This window comes from Amblyomma americanum, chromosome 9 (assembly GCF_052857255.1).
Source record: "Amblyomma americanum isolate KBUSLIRL-KWMA chromosome 9, ASM5285725v1, whole genome shotgun sequence".
NCBI classification, from domain to species: Eukaryota; Metazoa; Arthropoda; class Arachnida; order Ixodida; family Ixodidae; genus Amblyomma; species Amblyomma americanum.
In genome coordinates this window covers 3,751,072-3,769,300 of record NC_135505.1, presented here as the reverse complement: position 1 = coordinate 3,769,300, position 18,229 = coordinate 3,751,072, and the positions used below count along the sequence as shown (strand labels likewise).

Sequence of the window (18,229 nt, the reverse complement as noted above, 5' to 3'; positions counted from 1 at the left end):
CATCCTTTTGCGCTAGTTTGACTGTTTTCTCACCGATAACGAGAATTTGGCGTGTCGTTGGCAGTCTTGCTGGTGGCTCTCGTCCGATTAAACCTTTCGAGGCGCTTGCATTGCGCACGCAGAAACATCTCGTGTGCTTGGCAGAGGAATTTGCGGATGCATTTGTAAATTACAGACCAGGCATTCATCCCTGCGCTCTGCCTGCTACGTCTCCGTCTGTTATGGACGCCCCGTTCACACTTCGAGAACTACAGACAGCGCTCTGCAGCCTGCGGCGTCGCTGTGCACCAGGTCCTGACGGCATTACCAATCAAATGTTACAGAACCTGCGTCTGGAACATTGGAAGATGCTCCTAACCTATCTCAATCGAGTGTGGGAGTCTGATGACGTTCCCCCTTCATGGAAGGTGGATTGTGTAGTCCCACTGCTGAAGGCCAGCAAAGAGATGACAGACGCGGCCTCGTATCGTCCTGTGTCGCTGACGTCGTGTTTGGCTAAGATCATGGAGAAGATGGCAAGTAAGCGTTTGTCTTGGTCGCTTGAGGATAGAAGGGCACTACCAACATGCATGACTGGATTCCGCACAGGTTTAAGCGCGCAAGATAGCGTCCTGGACCTGATAAGCCACATTGAACATCAGAGTGCTTTTGGCCTTTCAACTCTTGCTATTTTCCTAGACGTATTAAAGGCTTATGATAGCGTCCTCCAGAGCTCAATACTGAACAGTCTGCAGGTCATAGGCGTACAAGGCTATCTTCTGCGATTCATTCACTCATTTCTCAGTGATCGTAAATTTTGAGTGCGGTTAGGCAGTACAATAAGCTCCGAAAGGGCGGTATCGCGAGGGGTACCTCAGGGTAGTGTCCTGTCCCCAACGCTCTTTAATGTTGTCATGGCTGGTCTTCCCGCAAAAGTGCAAAAACATTGTAGGCATGTCCTTATGTCGATATATGCAGACGACATTTGTCTTTGGTTAACCGGATATCAACACAAACGCTTAGCTCTATTAGCGCGACACGCCGTGCTTTCAGTTAAAAGTTACCTTCAATGTGTTGGGTTGACTCTCTCGGTGGAAAAATCTGGCTTCTTCCTGTTTCCAGGTAGGGGACGACGGTATGCGCGGCTGAGCATAGACCTTGATCAGTCTTGCCTTCGTCAGGTTAACCACATACGTTTTTTGGGTGTCACTATTGACTCACCTCTACAGTGGCGACGAGCTGTGGACTCGATTGTGGCTTCACTATCTTCGCGTCTCAATGTGCTTCGTAGAATTGCTAGTGAGCAATGGGGAAACCATCCTGCTTCAATGATCAAGCTTCACGATGCCCTGGTGAAAAGTCGCATAATGTACCAGCTCCCTTTAATTTCCCCATCGGTATCGCAGCTGGAACGCCTTGAGGTTTTGCACAGAATGGGACTAAGGAGGGCTCTCGGCGTTCCGCAGGCTGCTCCAAACAATGCAGTACTGTATGAGTCTCAATCGAAGCCTCTTCGGCTAGCCGCTTCACAAAGACTTTTGCTGCAAATTGGCCGCCTCAGAGAGACTGTTGCCGGGAGAGCGCTTCTACAGCGCCTTCGAAAGAGATCTGAGTCCCGGGCGTACTTGGCTTTAAATACTCTTCGTTCTCTGGGTCTCGACCTTCGAGATCGACCTAAGACGTTGAAGCCACCTTGGTCCTTTCCGAGCCTCGATTGTTCCTTGACAATTCCCCACGTTCGCGCTAAGCGGAATTCTCCTTTAGCGGCAATGCGTTCGCTCGTACTGGAACATCTTGAGACCGAATATGCCAGTCATCTTCAAATTTTTACAGACGGCTCTGTGGACAAGGTCAGAGGATCTAGTGCAGCTGCTTTTCATAGTCCGTCTTTGAAGTATGATTGGTCTGTTCGTTTTACTAAAGTCGTGTCCTCCACAATGGCCGAAAGCGTTGCCATTGAGGCAGCTCTGAAGAAGCTACGGTGTTGTACGCCTCAACCTACTGTCATAATTACGGATTCAAAATCTGCCCTTTAAAGGTTAGAGTACGGGTTCCCCACTGATGCCTTGAGTCTTAGATCCCTACGTTTGGTGCAGAATCTACATAGCAAAGGCTTCTCTATACGTTTTCAATGGGTGCCCTCGCACATAGGTGTCTTAGGCAACGAGATAGCAGACAACCTCGCCCATACAGCTCTCTCTGGGATTCCAGTACATGTAGTCCCTCATGAAGTCAAGCAAATGTTCAGAGATGTAGTGTTGTGCCACTTCAGTTCTTTGTGGAGCTCTCCTCATCAGCCATGTGTGACCAAGGGTCTCAAAAGGTACCAAGCCACTTTGCTGCACCGCGTTCGCACGGATTCTGCTCGTACGCCGGCGTGGATGTATAAGACTGGCCTAGCGTTGTCACCATTGTGTTCAACGTGTGGTGTGTGTGGTGACATAGAACATTGCCTCTTGTGCTGTACTTTGTACAACGCGGAACGGGCTGTGTTATTCGGATTCCTCAAGAAGGCAGGAGTTCCTCACAGTTCTCTTCAGGACATTGTTTTCCCGCGCGGGAGCCAGTCGAGTAGAAGGGATGCTTCTCGCCTTCTTCTACTTTACCTGCAGTACACGGATTTGGCCTCCACATGGTGACCTCAGGAGTGTCTATTTGGGTTTTTGCGGACAGTGTTTCTGTGATTTCTATTTAAGTGTCGCCACGGTGGAGCAATTGCCGGCAGCAACTGCAAGGCTAATCCCACCGGTAGTTTACAACCACTCAACTCAACTCAACAAAAGGGTTGTAGCGCCGAAAAAGACAACGCATAGCAAGCGAGACGGGACAGGCGCAACTTCCAACTTTTTATTCACCGCGAATGCGAATGAATACAAGGACAACTATCAAGATGGGTAGCAAGAACCAAACATGCGCGCGAGGGTTTTACAAAGAAAGTGCATAAAAGATAGGTGAGGCACACAGGTATTTCACCCCTGTGTATCTAAAACAGCAGTTTCATTCTTATAAACGGATATAGATGGGGCACTAACAAAATCGCTACAGTTTCTTTTAATATAGAAGGCCTCCAACAGTTCACGGGCTGTCTGGTCCTTACTTCTGTTTAAAACCTTTGCTTCTTTCAGCCTTGCCACACACTTAATCTTCCTTTCTTCTCCGCAGGCATTACAATGATGCGGCAAATGAAGAACCAGTGCCATTTTGTAAATTATGTTCTGCTAGTCGGTCATTAATACAGCGGCCGGTTTGTACAATATACTTCTTTCCGCATGTGAGACGACTCCAACGGCACATTTAACAATCGGAGCTTAATGTCCGTTTTTACATTCAGTTTTGCTTACCTTGTTGAGATCAGTTTTAACGCACACAAGCCAGCCAGTTTCTTTGGGGCGGAAAAAAACCACAGGAACATTATATTTTGTTGCAACATGCTTCAAATTGTGCGCCACCTTATGGGCGTACGGGACGACAACCGGTCTACTTTTGCTCTTGGTGAACTCATCTTGGTCACCTTTTTTACTACGTTCTTTCTTCAATTTTCGCAGCAAAGCTTCAGCTACTCCGCTTAAGATCGCTCCGCTTAAGCTACTCCGCTTAAGATGCACTTGCTGGGACCATTTCCGACATCATCATTGGGCAACAGGTGCATTATAGTTGCCACCGACTACCTCACCCGGTATTGTCAAGCGAAAGCCCTGCCCTGCGGCACCGCTGCCGAAATTGCGAACTTTTTCATCTATAACATTGTCCTCCGTCACGGTGCACCTGCGGTAGTTTTAACTGATAGAGGCACGGCTTTTACATCAGCCCTTACCAAGGAAGCTATGCGTTTCAGTGGCACCAGTCACCGTCGACCCACTGCCTACCATCCTCAAACAAACGGACTGACTGAGCGGCTTAATAAGACCATTGCCGACATGCTTTCCATGTACGTCGACACCGACCATAAGAACAGGGACAAGATCTCGCTTTATGTCACGTTCGCATACAACACTGCTTTTCAAGAGACGACGCGCTTCACACCGTTCGGTTTGGTGCACGGTCGCGAAGCCGCGACTATGCTGGACGCAATGTTACTGCCAGACGTTGCACGTCCCTCCGTCGCTGGCGCTGAAGAGTTCGTTCGGCACGCAGAAGCCGCCCGCCAGCTAGCTAGACAGCGAACCCGTACCCAGCAGGAAAGCGACGCTCAACGTTACAACCTTCATCACCGGGTGATGCTTTACCACCCTAGCCATCAAGTTTGTGTTTGCGTAGGCAGGGCCGCTCCAAAAAAACTTCTGCGCCGCTACTTCGGCCCGTACGAGGTACTGCGCAAACTTAGTGCCGTTGACTACGAAGTGCTCCCGCAAGAGTCTGTTCGCTCCTCCAGGCGGCAGGCGGCATCCGAAATCGTCCAAGTTGCCAGGATGAAGCCCTACCACGCCCGCTAGGACTTATTCTGCCAAGTCCGGCGCCACAGACTGTATTCCAGATTTCCGTGATTCCGCGGCATCGGGGTGATGCCCTTTGCAAGAGGAGGGGCAATGCCGCAGTGGATGGATGAATGGGTTGATAGATGGATACGGCTGAACCCCTCAAATAGGGCGGTGGCTCAAGCCACCTAGCCATGACTTATGAAATTTTACTCTTCTCTTGATTTTAGCCATTAATCAGATAAGCTTCGCTTGGTTACTTCTACCCGCTTAAAATCTACTTTCCCTTCACTATCCTTAAACCCCAATGCCTTGGATAAATCAGCCCCGCTGCTTTCCACTGTAGGGTGAAGCCCTTAACAGAAAAGTATCAAGTGTTCAGCCGTTTCCTCCTCCTCTCTGCACGCTACGCACAACGTGTGTATCTCATGGTACCTGGCTCTGTTTGTCTTAGTCCGCAAAACTCCCGTCCTGGCCTCCAACAACAAAGAGCTTCCCCTACAATTATCATAGATATTTTCTTTGGCAATTTCCTGCTTATAAATCCTGTATGTTCCCAGTGTTAATTTGGTCAGCATCCCTGTTTTCCACAGAGCTCTCTCTGTTTCTTTAACCTTTTAGCCATTTAGCGTTTAGCCATTTAACCTTTTAGCTATTTAGTGTCAGCCATTTAATGGCGCCGCCATGCGGTGGGACAGCACCCGCTGGTCTTCCTTGTCTTCCCCGGCTCGTGCGTTCGTTTTCTGAGCGTGTCTGCCTCGCTTGTTCTGGTGTGCCCTTCTGCACTTTCTGCCGGCTTTCGGTGACAATATATAGAAGCCTCTGAATAAAAATTCTTGTAGTTGCGAGTAAGCGCTGTGTCCCTTCTGTGTCGTGTTTGTTAGCGCCTGGTTTTTTTTTTTTATAATGAACGTATACCTACTAGCTCAGTTTTCTGCCCTGATATTAAGGCGTGTCTGTTCCCCCGCCGCACTACTGTTACAACCTGCAGCGGGATAATACTTTGGCACCCCCATCCTTCGCTGGTATGGCAATCGCGTGGATCAAATTCAAGCTCAAACTACTCTCTCCGGACCAGAGGTGGGCAAATGCCCTGATTTTTATTTTTCCTCCCTCACCCTCACTTTTAAATTCATGGCCCTCCCTCACTGTCGCCCTCATTTTGAAAAATTATCCAGCCCTTCCTCACCCTCATCCTCAGTTCGAAAAATTTGCTGGCCCTCCCTTGCCCTCGCCCTCACTAACAGCCGTTTTTAAACTCGAGTTATTTGTCGTATTCAAAAACTTCTGGCGATATTACTGAGTAATTAATATGTAAGACAAGCCCTCAAGGCCCTATTATTGGACGAGAGGTTAGGTGCTTATATTGCTGTGTGTGCGTGTACGTGTGTGTGTTGTTTGAGCTAATACTTGAGACAGAAACGAGACAGTTGAGCCCCAATATATCATTCTGCCTTTACTTCTGGCACGCACTGCATTCATACGTGTGCCCTGCACTTATAACATATTGTTACGACCAGGTGTTTATGCAGACCACGACGGGTGACTGCAATTAGCTGGGTCCGCTTGCCGAGCACGAGACGCAACCAACCACCCAGTTCTCCTTCTCTCCAGTTTTCAGTTCTCCTCCTCTTCTGCGTACTCAGCGATGCCGACCAATATGCCGACCAAATAGAATAGGCATCGCCTCTTCATGGGCGACACACTTCCCCCTACGCAGCCGAAGCCCGCAGGGCGAGTTAAAAAGCAACACGCGAATGGTAGGGCTTCATCCGGGCAAAGTGAGTCACCTCAGTTCGTGTAGAACGACGGCCGATTGCCGTGAGACGCGCTATGCAGCAATTGAGCTCGCTGCTTTGCTCAATAATAACATAGGGTTCATCGTAGTGGCACAGGAGCTTCTGGGACAATCTCCGCTTTCGGACAGGTCGCCACAACAAGACGAAATCACCAGGGCTGTAAGTGACGTGACGACGGTGGGCATCGTAGCGCGCTTTGGACCCATCTTTGGTAGGTGAGGATACGGAGGCGGGCAAGGCTCCAGGCCTCATCGGAGAGAAAAAGTGTCTCAGCAGTGGACGGATCTTCATGATGCTTGGCAGAGAAAAGTAGTATGGTGCCCATGGTGTGGTGTGGGGGGCGAGCATATAGTAAAAAGAAGCGGCTGAAGCCAATTGTCTCATGGCGCGCAGTGTTGAAAGCGTAGGTGATGAACGGCAGGACGCTGTCCCAGTTTTTGTGCTGTGAATCAACGTACATTGACAGCATGTTGATGATTGTTCGGTTCGTGCGCTCAGTTTGCCCATTCGTCTGGGGATGGTAAGGCGAGGAATGGGGAAAATGCGATGCGCAGGAACGGAGAAGCTGCTCCACGACGTCAGCGCTGAACTGCCGACCACGCTCACTGATGATGACTTTTGGTGGCCCATGGCGGAGAACTGTGGAGCGCAGCATACACGGGGACACATGATACGCCCTAGACGAGGGCAGGGCTGCCGTTTGGCAATACCGAGCAAGGTTATTAACGCAAACCGGAATCCAGCGGTTGCCATTATAGGATTTGGGAAATGGGCCCAGGAGGTCTATGCCCAGTTGCTCGAACGGTGCAGCAGGTGGTGTCACACGGTGAAGCTGTTCAGATGCAACGCTGGTAGGGCGCTTATATCGTTGACACTGAGTGCAGCTGGTGACGTACCACTCAGTCGTGGCCTGCATTTTCGGCCAATAGAAGCGTGCCTGGGTACGGTGGTGCGTACGTGCTGACCCAAGATGTCCAGATGTAGGGTCGTCGTGCATGGCCGGCAAGACAGAGGCTTGCAGGCTCTTCGGAACTACGAGGAGGAAGCGCTGGCCTGTAGAAAAATAATTTTTCTTCCATCGGAGACCATCTCGCTCGCAGAAGTGGTTTCTACTGCAGGGGTCTTCAGCCTCCGCAAGGAGGCTGAAGACCCCTGCGTACTAGAAAGTTTACAAAGCGAACAAGCAAAGCGAACTAGAAAATTGACGAGCTAATATCTGGACAGCAGTAGGGGGCAAATCAGCAATTATCGGTTAAGAAAAAGATTAAAGAAACAGAGAGAGCTCTGTGGAAAACAGGGATGCTGACGAAATCTGCGCTGGGAACATACATGATGTTTAAGCAAGAAATTGCCAATGAAAATGTCTATGATAATTCTAGGGGAAGCTCTTTGTTGTTTGAGGCCAGGATGGGAGTTTTGCGGACTAAGAAATATAGAGTCAGGTACCCCGAGGTAGACATTTTATTTTATTTTATTTATTTATTCATACTGTCAGCAACTGCCAAGAGAGGAGTTGGTGAATTAACCAAAAACTAGATGCAATACATTAACAGATCACCGCCTTAGAACAAATACGAATAGAAAACATTATAGGAGGGATTAAGACAAAATGACATGTGAAGTGGGTCAAACACATACCAGTCAAACCACTGGAAAAATTGCAGCGCAGCAGTAACAAATACAAGACGAGAAGGACGCAAACACAAGCGCTGTTAGTCAGCGCTTGTGTTTGCGTCCTTCTCGTCTTGTATTTGTTACTGCTGCGCTGCAATTTTTCCAGTATGCAGAACCAACTAGCCAGTCACTATGTTTTAAGCAGTCAAACCAGTCACAAATACTTCGTGAGGGCATTTTCAAAAGCTTTTAAATCCAACCACTGAACTACTTCTTTTTGTAATTTGTACCATTCGTCAACAGTGCGGACCGGAAAAGAGTATTTGAAAGAATCTGTTCTAAAGTCCAGAGGGGTGATATGTTTGGAATGTTTTGTTCTGCAGCCAGAAGTATTCAGTGGTTTGATGTATTGGTCTAAATTGAGCTTATAGCTAGCTACCTGTCAGCACATGAAAAAATAATATTAGCCTGTTAAACTGCAGTTTATGCTTCACAGTTGTCAGCCCGGCCCTGTTTCTAAGTTGAGACACTGATTGGGTTCTAGAGTACGAGTTGAAAATAAATCTTAGAGCTTTGTTTTGTACCCATTCACATTTTGATATGTTTTGTTTAGTATACGGCTCCCAAACATGACTAGCGTAAGTCAGCACTGGAAGCACAGCCATCTTGCAAGCTAGTAGTTTTACCTCTACAGTGGGATCATGAAGTTTTCTTCGCAATAACCAGAGCTTCCGCGTGGCCTTATTGCGAACGTTGTCAATGTGCGTTGTCCAGTTTAGGTCTTGTTTAAGATGAATTCCTAAGTATTTGACATCGGTTACTTCAGTTAATGCTTCACCATTGATTCTGTAAGGGAATGTTAAGGGGTCTTTTTTGTGTGTCATGCACATAAAACATGTTTAAGATGCATTTAGTTCCATTTGCCACTCATCACACCAGAAACTAATTTTCTCCAAATCATTGCTAAGTTTTTGCTGGTCAGAAGAGGAATATATTTTTGAATACACAATGGTATCGTCTGCATAATGTTTATCGCAACTTCTGAGGAAAAACCTGTAATCATATCACTGATATATATATTGAAAACAGTAAAGGCCCTATTACCGATCCTTGCGGCACACTTTGGTGTGCGCTGCGTGCGGAGCGGAGGAGGAAACGGCTGAGCACTTGATACATATCAATCAGTAAAGGGCTTTACCCTACAGTTGAAAGCAGTGGGGCTGGGACCGATATCAGTTCGGAGTAATTTGTTGAGAATATAGTGGCGTTAAGGATTTTAATGTGTTTGTCATTCGTCCTTAGGGGAAACTATTGATTGCCATTTGAGAGTCGCTGAGAAGGCGCTCTCTTGGGTATGCGTTAGGACGAGGGCAATAGCTGCCTCTTCTTCCATTTCAGAGGACTTGGTTTTGATTGTTGCGGAGACGATGTGGTCGCCATTCTAGCCTACAGCCACAATTGCAAAGGCATTCGTATGTTTTTATTATGCCGCATCTGCAAAAATTGCTCCGTCGCACTGTCCGTATTTATTGTGTATAAGGCTTTGGCTCGTGCTTGTCTTCTACCCTCGTGGTGTATGAGATGCATGTTTTTGGGAAGCAGGTTTGACTAGTAGGGCTGCCCTACAGTCGCGAGGAAAGTCTACTTTGCAGTCTTTATTCGTAGGTTAAAGGTAATTCCAAGCTTGGTTAGAATATTCCTGCCAGTTCTGGTATTGCCTAGTCTCGCCGTTTGAGCCATTAAATGGGCTTCTTTAAGTTCATTGTAAGTGTTGTATATTCCTAACCTCATAAGCCTTTAGGTTGAGGCATTTAGTGGGAGTCCAAAGGCGGCTTTTTAGGCCTGCCGTATCATGCTATCCAATTTGTCCTGTGCTGCGTTCGGTAAGTTGAGAGTATCCTGCTTAGCGCTAAGCCCTGCACTAGCCTGTCAAATCTCTTTCTCTCACCCCTTGTCTTCGATTAGATATGCGGCGGATTAATCGCGCCGTCGCTTCTACAGCGCTTTTTAGCTTAGTCGCAGTGCCATTATTCTTTCCAATCTTTTGTAAACATAAGAAATGCTGTAATGGCGGCCAGTTGGTTTGTCGTCGTCAGGTTGGCGGGCTATGATTTGGCACAAGGACTAGTACAAAAACAGGATAAGACAGGTGCGTGCGCGTATCTGTCTTGTCCTGTTTTTGTAACTAGTCTTTGTGCCGAATTATAGCGCGCTAACCTGAAGATGAAGGCAAATATAAGCCTAGTATTCTCATGGATTGTACCCCTTTGAAGGACCGTCCATTGACATACACGTTTATTTGCGAGGGGGAAGTTGTAGTTCTCCTACGTCATTTTCACGTCTTATCACAGAGTTCAGATTTTTGCTCTGAACAAGTGAGGCCGTATTCCCATGCGCAGGTCTCAATCATGTCCACTGCTTCTTGCAGTGCGTCTTCTACGTACCCTTCGCATCCTTTCGTTACCCAAAGCGTGATGTCATCTGCACAGAACGTGTGATGTAGGTCTGGTATTTGTGCCAATTTGGGGGCAATTTTGATGCGGGAAAAGTTAAAAAGGAAAGGGAACAGGACAGAGCCTTGTGGCGTTCCTTTGGTTCCCTCTGTGATTGGGGGAGACTCTATTGTTCCGATCGCTATCACTGCTGTTCTGTTAGAGAGGAAGGATCGGTTGTAATTGTGCGTCCTTTCTCTGGGGTTGATTTCTGATATGTTTGTCAAAATGACTTTGAGGGTGACGTTATCAAAAGTTTCAATAAGGTCGATACCCAATATTACTTTGGTTCCTGTTCCCTCGTCAGCTTCAATTATGTCCTTGTTAACCTGCAAGAGTATGTCCCGGGTAAATAGACGAGCCCTGAATCCTAACATTGTTTCAGGTAGGAGGTTAATGTCCTCCGCATAGTTTTGGAGCCTGTTGAGTATGACATGCTCTCTTAGTTTGCCTAGGCATGATGTTTATGAAATGGAGCGTAGATTTTCTGTGCTGAGTTTCTTAGCCGCTTTAGGAATAAAGGTGATTTTCGCTTGTTTCCACTCCTGTCGTATGTTGCCTGCCTGCCAGTATTTGTTCATAGGGTCCGTAACCGCAGTGATCGGCGTTCTGTCTAAGTTCCTGAGAGCCTTATTTGTTACTTTGTCTGGTACTGCCGCGGGTGTTTTTCGCAGTTCTCCAATCGCTAACCATACCTCTGCATCTGCGATGTCATCGTTTAAATTGGGATTAGTTGTCCCCTGGTGGTCTGGTTGTATGGTACGCTCATGCGTGTTTAGATAGCGTTCTGCTCGCTCTTTAATTAGGTCTTCAGTTGTAACCTCATATTTATGTATAGGTCTACAGGCATCCCAACCTAAAGTTTGCTGCGCGACGACAGCGCCGTGCTTCTCGCGTAGCGGCGGCATGGTCAGGCGATGATCGGGCGCGCCGGCGACGCGGCGCTCGGACTGGCTTTGTTGGCGTGCTGCGCGCGCGCTATCTCCGCGCGCTGCTCGCGCCCGTTTCCTCGCGGGCGCGGCGAATGGCTGACGACTGCACAGTGCGCCGATTATGTCCATCGGTGGGCGGTTTTTATGCGGTGATCGAAGTGGCATGCGGTACCGTGGTTGCCTAAGGGCGGGAAGCGTCTTGCTTGTCTCATGGGCTTCCCTGAAATGACGCATTTGCCGTGTGTGCTGTCAACAAATATCACGCAGGTGGCAAGAATCGTTCAGTACAGATCAATATCGGTGTAGTATCGGGCGCTGCAATATTGATCAAAAATAGTACTAATGATCCATCCCCTGCGGCAACTGAGAGCGCTGGCGGGCCATTAATATATGTGCACTTACTCGGCCGACACCATGTAAACTGGTGGCGCATACAACTGCGAAGGCGAAGATGGCAGACACGATTCCACATGTGAACTAACATTGAGTCTCTGTCGTACACACGCGGTAGTAGTGTGGCTCTGCAGATTACAGACCACGGACTGTAGACTTCGGGCGGCCGCGCAATAGCGTTACGTGCCCCATCGATGCGCATCAAAACTGAGTCGTGCCATTAAATTCTGAGTTTAACGTCCCAATTTAACGTAGATTGTGCGCAAAGCCGTTTTTGAAGGGCTCCGGATTGACATATTTTTTTTTAGATATGTAAGAACGCCATCTGCGGTAATTAGGACCATTCGGCAGAGCGGCTAGGCAAGCGCGAGACCGGTAGGAACGGCATTGCCTTACCATGCTAAAAATTCTCAGACCTCAACAGAATGGGGTTCATTAATGCACACCGACATCGCGAAATGCGCTTTCGTATTTCGCCCAAATCTAAACGCGGCGCGATTCGACCTGTGACACTGGGGTGAGCAGCCTAGCGCCAAAGCCATTGAAACACCGCGGAAAGGGCAAAGAAAATGGTAGCAGAAACGTCCGACCAACATGCACGGAGGAAGCAACGAGATCAAGCTGAGCAAACACAATTTGAAGACACGAAGAAACAAAAAAAAAACAGTTTCGTTCGATGGAAGCCTTTCATTTCAAATTTTCACTTCATACGCCAAGTGTTTATGCACTATGGGCAAGAAACTAGGTGTGACGAGAACAGTGCCTTTTCGGGCACATGAACAGCTCCTTCTCTAAAGCACGAGCGCATGCGCAAAATTTTCGCAACAGTGTCAAAGCGCGAGGAACACCCTCCAGCGGGGACGCTTTTCTCTCACAACGGCGTCCATGCACGCACGAGCGGAGTGAGCATAGCGTGCGCGAAGCAAGCTCTTCTCAGGGCGGCGCCGAAGCGCCAGCGAGAACGAACGAGCATGCGCGCACGCAAAACAAGTTCCTTTCGCGTGCGGGCGACGCGGACGCACACAAGTTAGTGGCGAAGCTCTTCGCCCAGCCTGATCAATTACGAGGAGTCGCTCGGAGAGGGCGCTGTTCACTGGCGTCCGCAACGCCCTCTGGCCCAGGTTGTATACCCTATACAGTTGACTTTGTTGCACGGGACGTGTTTGTTCTGAGTCAAGGAGGTGTCTCAGAAGATGTCATGTATTGTTATTTCCGAGTTGTCCGTTCATGCTTTTACATATTTCGATTCATTGTCGTGTTTGGAATTTGAGTGTATGTTCACTGCTTCTAATCTCCCGCCATTCATACGGTTTGCTGCATGCTCGTCTAATGACGCTTCCACGGACATGGATGGAAAATGATGAAGGACACGCTTTCAAACTACAGCGTGAGAGACTGGCAGTTTAAAACGCGTGAACGCTGGTACGTGACGAAGACAACGACATTGCTAGCAGAGCTCGAAGGCTGGGCAGCTCGTACAGGCAGGATATTAAGACTCCTCCCAAATGGTTGTTCAAAGGAGGGAAGTGTATCAACCGACCGAATTTAAACTGGAGTGGCACTCCCTCTTGGTTATGTGTTCAGCCTTACCTCGCGTCTAGTGCTCTGTTGCTCTGCCTTTTTGCGATGTGTTTCGTGGCGTTTCCTAAAAGCTTGTAAACAGTTTGGTTAATGTAAATAAAATATATTTTCAGTCAAAACTACCATGCTTAAAAAGCCAGCTGTCACGATGGCGTAGTGGTCTGAAGCATCGGCTAGCAGAAGTGATTTTTTAACACGCCGCGGGTTCGGATACCGATCTCCAAGATATGAGTTTTTGTTTATTTATTTTCTTCCCGCAGTGCGATGGCGGCTTCCGCTGCACTGAGACTCTTCAGCTGTCGCCTAAAATAAAACCACATTCGGGTCAATTGAAAATCAAACTGGTCGCTAAAATTGCGCATTTGAGCTGAATAATGGCAATCACTAACTCCCCGAGTCTGGAGTAAACGATTCCTGTGGTTGTCATTTTAGTGCCCTAGCGCTTCCACTCCGCCGAAAAATGGTTGTCTGTCTGTCTGTCCCAAGCCTGCTTCTAGCACGTAGGCCACCTTGGTCACGTGACGTTGTGACGGGCGGCATCACAAACTGCCCACTGGCATGTGAGTAAACTGCCCACCATGGCAATTGAATTGATGATTAGCCGCGAGAGATTCCTCAGGAACAACATGGGTCTCGCAACCCCCACCGATGGCAGCGCGTGCCATAACAGGGTAGTGGCGCATTGCTTAACAGCTGCACCTCTTCATACCAATGTGTTTAAGCTGCTGCTTTATTTCCATGGTAAGACCTCAGTGGTTGGCTTTGCCCACCACACAGCGGCACCGTTTTCCTATACTGCAATTCCAGCGAAAATAGAAAGAAGATACGGTTGTACTTAACTACTCACAGTGTGAATGAAAGAATTCCACACCAACGCCGCCAACTGGCTTTGATAAGGCAGTGGAACTAAAAAAAAATTGAAAATTAGTTTTTCAGGAAAGGCAATGGCGCAGTAACTGTCTCACATATCTCGGTGGACACCCGAACCGCGCCGTAAGGGAGGGATAAAGGAGGAAGCGAAAGAAGAAAGGAAGAAAGAGGTGCCATATTGGAGGTCTCCGGAATCATTTCGACCACCTGGGGACGTTTAACGTGCACTCACATCGACCAGCACACGGGCACCTTTTGCATTTCCCCTCCATCTTAACGCGGATGGCGCGGTCGGGTTCGACCCAGGTACTCTGGCTTAGTAGACGAGCGCCTTAACCACTGAGCCACCGAGGCGGGTCAGTGAGATTTCGTACAAGCATTTCTTTTTTAATTTCGCATAAGCAATTTTTGCGCTGCAGCCAGTTCTTTGAAACCTCACTTTGCTGTAAACGGACTTCGTTCCGGGACACAAGGCTTATAACTCTGGAATTCAACAGCCTTACTAGGTGGAATTTCTACATGTTTTGCTCTACACTCTGATCATCTCACAAACTCGAGGCTTATAATGAAAACGTTGACTGTGGTACCACGGTTCCTGGGCAAGACAGCGCTGCCGTAGACCCATTACGCGATCTGCAAGGCAATGCGAATGTTCTTTTTGAAACAGCGCAATGAAGGGGGACATAAACTTCCCCATTTCGTTTGTTGGCGGCCTGCCTTGCCCCTCCACTGCGCTTTTACACAGCGACCAACTTGCCGCAGTAGCCTATCGTGAGGGTTGCCCAAGCGGTACGCCTACCGAGTGCGGAAGAAAGTAAGGGGGAGGGGCGCATTGCAGCTGTCGCAACCTCTTCACCTGAAAGGACAGCAAAGACTGTGAGCCCTTTCTTTCTAGAAACTTTTTTGTAGCGATAACCACATTACGCTAGCATTTCGAGCCTACAGCGTGGCGGCGCCGTGGTTTGACGTGATTGGTCACGTGGTTCGGAGCAGCTGCGGGCGGCGCGGCGCGCCGGCGAAACCGAGTTGGGGGGAAAGGGGAGTGAAGAGGAGAGAAGGGGAGAGTGAATCCACGTCCAGGGACGAAGATGAAGAAGGAACGCCCAGCGAAACGCAGCGGCGAAAGATTGACTTTGCAATTCAGTTGAGCGAGTTCCACTCGGCCAGTTGTAGCTACCGCGTCACTCTAGGTTTAACCAGAGCTGAACCGCAGCCATTTTTTTATTATCAGCTACATTTGGGCGGTGAAGAGTAATATAGCCGCCTTGGCGCAGCTCGAGCAACGATCTGCGCCAGACCCTTCAAGTCAGTCCTCTTATTACTCCACATTTAGTCAGTCCTGACAAGCGACTGCCGGTTTAGTCACGTCCAACTGTGCTGAATTACAACTTAAAATTGTATACTGGGATTTTATAAATTGATGAATAGATAGCACGACGTAGTCTGGTACATAATTCCTACGTTAGCGTGTGTTGCCCCACAAAGGAGAGAACCTTTCGGCTACTTTCTGCAAAGCAATTGGTGGTGCCGTCGTCCTAATATGCCCGAAGTTGGCCACGTACACATGCTGATTAATTGAGAACGTCAATGAAGTCGGCCAGTTAGTGACCGAGAGTTTCTTCTCTTGACAAGAAACCTTTACTTATTGACCTTTGCATGTCCTTGCAGCTCGAATGCCAGGGAGCGCTGCACGACAGAGACAGCGGATGACGGACCGAGAGCGTATGCAGGAAAGTCCGTTCGTGCAAAGAAAAAGCTGTGCAAGTGGATTTAGACATGTGCATAGTGCTGTGTTGTAAAAAAAATAGAGAGCGCGCACGCTCACCAGCAGTGACGGCAGCCGTCAGTGTTCTCGGACAGCAAATGGAAGAGGAGAAAGTTGGCATATTGTTTAAATGAACGGAAATAGAAGATATAAAGAATTTGCGGTCACGGACGAACAATCAGCAGAGAAGCATGCAAGCGCATCGATGCGGTCATATGCAAACCTCGATTATAGATCTTAGCAGTCTCGACAAGTGCAGTTTCTGGGAGGCGGTGTAGCCGTTAATCACCCACACGATCCAAAAGGCGCGAACATAGCCGAGAACTGAGCACTGCTTATCCACGTTAACCGTTAACCCCAAATGAATCCCGAAGAAACATACCGAACTCGCGAAATCTTTGCGGATTTTGGCGAAGATGACTGTTGGTAAACTTAAAACACGCACCAAAGGCGCAACAACTTTTCGTGGACAACTACCACTCTGTAGGGTTGAAAATTGCAAGCAACGCAATTGACGATCGTAACTCGTCTTTGGCGGTGGCAGTGGCACAACATCAGGCCGGATGAGTGCGACTCGTCATTGGCAATTTTCGTGCATTATCTCATGACGAGTACAGCTCGGGGTTGGTGGTTAAAGGGTTAAAGCCACTTAGCCTGCTGAGATGTAAGTGATGGAGGCCGAGCGGAGATTCTAGTTTCAGACTTTACACAAAGATCATTAGAGTATTGCGGACTTAAAGAAGCAGGCAAGCTCAATAACGTGCATCCCACGTGCCACTTTATTTCGCAGCGCGAAATAATTAACCTGAAACTCGCAATACGTAAAAGGGCAAGGAAAGCGAACATGGATTGAAAACATAAAAGCTGCGCAAGGAACGAGAGACAGAAGTCCAGGCGAGCGTAGCTTTCATGTTTCCAGACTTAAAAGAGTCCACGTTGTTGGGCGTACATACTTAAGCGAGAGAAATGCGCTGAAAAAGACAAGAGCACAAGAAGGGGCGCATACTCGCGACTGACTTCATTCAGAAAAAAAACAACATATGTATACCTTTATAAATGCCTCATTATTGCCTGTTTTTCTTTTTGCGCCCGCCCTGGTGCTCTTCTCGTCCATTAGCATTTTCCTTGCTTAAGAATGTTCTCAAACCATATCGTAGAAACATCGTACGCTCCTTGAAAGTGAACACGCTTTTCAGGAGGTGCGAAGGATCATCAGTAAAGAGCGTCATCAGTGGTGGGAGAGTCGGAGCCCATCATATCCGCATCATTGAGACCCAAGGCAGGCCAGCAGTGTAGGATGCTCCAAAAGTGGAGAAACACGCCAAACACTAGCCCTGGGCTAAAAGTCCCCTCTTCCGACTCTTTGATCTTTACACGTGCCTTCCTTTTTCGCCCATTCAGGAACCTGACGCTTGGACGAAGAGCACAACGCACAACTTGCGTAGACGGCGCCCCTTGTGGGCCATAATTTTTTAAGCAGAGCATAGCAAGCGAGGACGGAGCGCACACCTGTTAGCTCTTCGCTTGTTGTACAAAGCTCATGATCACCATTTCACCACTTCTTGATGGTTTTTGTTAACAGTGCTTGGGCTTCTCCCTGCATTTGTATGTAATCTTGGCAGGATCCTTTCTATTTCTTGTTTCTTTTCACCTTTGCGTGTGCCGCCCACCTTTTGTCACGTGAGTGTACCTTCTGAGCCGCTGCTGGGCGCTTGTTTTACGGGTATGGATGCAGTGGCTCAGGGACTTTGTGCATAAATTTGAAATTAAGGGTTTGTGTGTTGCCATTGTCTTTGTGCCCTGTCCTCATTTGCCACCGCTGCTGAAAAAGAAATGTTGCAACAGCAACTTCCCTGACTGCTTATCTTATTTTAGATGACCATGTTGTCGCACGTAACGAGCTCTGCAGCACTTCACAGCATCTTTATAAGTCACTCATTCCCGAAGGAACAAGTCACAGACCTTCACAGATTAAGTGCACCTTAATAATGCTTTTGAATCTCTCATTCCAACCAAAGCCAGCCACGAAGAGTGCTTTATTAGGTTTCCAGCGAAGAAGCCGTTTCTGTTCCCTTTATTCGCCTAGGTTGCACGGCTTGTTCTCGTCACATCCCACAGCCAAATACGCGGCGCCTGGACAGCGTGGGCGTACAATAAGCTTGGAGCCAATCACGGCACTGAATTAAAGCAAACCGCAAACTCGTTCACTACGACCGTCTGGCACGAAGACGCGCCTCGGTTTGAAGGAAAGGGCACATTTGCTGACCTGCAGTAATGGCACACGCCACCACCCGCCGTTCAAACATATTGCTCAGAAAACGACACTTCAAAGCTCACTTTCATGCTTGCATAATTTTTGGATGATCCCTTTCAACAACATCTTTGCGTA

At 48.3% G+C, this 18,229-nt stretch overlaps 1 protein-coding gene across 1 annotated transcript in view; it reads right to left on the bottom strand.

The window, feature by feature from the left end:
- RyR (Ryanodine receptor) overlaps positions 1-18,229 on the bottom strand; it is a 1,185,515-nt gene that overhangs the window by 998,778 nt on the left and 168,508 nt on the right.